We start from the raw sequence: 1,452 nt of genomic DNA, 5'->3' as shown, positions 1-1,452 counted from the left end.
TGTCTCCGTTTTTCAAGAAATTAGCGATTTTATAGTGGTTATTCTAGCGATTTAGGGAATATTATAAAGTCTTACTAAATTAATTGATAAAAAAATTATAATGATTCTCATATACCAAGAAATAGAGTTTAACATATATTAATACAAATGTAGAATGTGGTTAGAAATTACAAAACAACACTAAAAAGTATAAGCTTCAGTATATGGACCGTTTAACGTAAAACTCAATATTTTCGTAAGGGTTAACACATAGATTTTGAGAAAAATTCAAAAAATATAACAATATTGCTTAAATGCATAGTTGTCTCATGTACTAATATATGATGATGGTCAAAGAGGTTTTGGAACCTTTGTTGTATTTATTTCTCTAGAGAATAGCGATTTTATAACGGTTAGTGCACTAATTTAGGGAGTATAAGAAGTTTTACTAAATCAATTTCTAAACAAAATTGAACGATGCTCAAGTACCATGAAATATAGTTTAGCATACATTAATACAAATGTAGAATGTGGTTAGAAATTTTAAAACAACACTAAAGATTATAGGTTTCAGTATAGCATTTACCAAAAACTCAATATTTTTCGTAGAACACATAGATTTTGAGAAAATTTCGAAAAATATGACAATATTGTTTTAATGCGTAGTTGCATCCTGCACTAACATATGATGATGTTCAAATAGGTTTGGAGCCATCTTTGTCTCCGTTTTTCAAGAAATTAACGATTTTATGGTGGTTATTCCAACGATTTAATGAGTATTATAAAGTTTTACTAAATTAATTGATAAACAAATTATAACGATTCTCATATACCACGAATGAGAGTTTAACATACATTAGTACAAATGTAGAATGTGGTTAGAAATTATAAAACAACACTAAAATGTATAAGATTCAGTATATAGACTGTTGAATGTAAAACTCAATATTTTCGTAGGGACACATAGATTTTGAGAAATAATTTAAAAATATAAAAATATTGCTTTAATGCATAGTTGCCTCCTGTACTAATATATGATGATGGTAAAAGAGGTTTGGAACCCTTTTTGTCTTCATATCTCTAGAGAATAACGATTTTATAATGGTTAGTCCACTAATTTAGGGAGTATAAGAAGTTTTACTAAATTAATTTCTAAAACAAATTGAACGATGCTCATGTACCATGAAATAGAGTTTAGCATACATTAATACAAAAGTAGAATGTGGTTAGAAATTTTAAAACAACTCTAAAGATTATAGGTTTCAGTATACATAGCATTTACCAAAAACTCAATATTTTCGTAGGGGTTAACACATAGATTTTGAAAACTATTTTTAAAATATAAAAATATTGCTTTAATGCATAATTTCCTCCTGTACTAATATTTGATGATGGTAAAAGAGGTTTGGAACCCTTTTTGTCTCTATTTCTCTAGAGAATAGCGATTTTATAATGGTTAGTCCACTAATTTAG

This window comes from Brassica oleracea, chromosome C4 (assembly GCF_000695525.1).
Source record: "Brassica oleracea var. oleracea cultivar TO1000 chromosome C4, BOL, whole genome shotgun sequence".
NCBI classification, from domain to species: domain Eukaryota; kingdom Viridiplantae; phylum Streptophyta; class Magnoliopsida; order Brassicales; family Brassicaceae; genus Brassica; species Brassica oleracea.
This window is presented reverse-complemented; position numbering follows the sequence as displayed.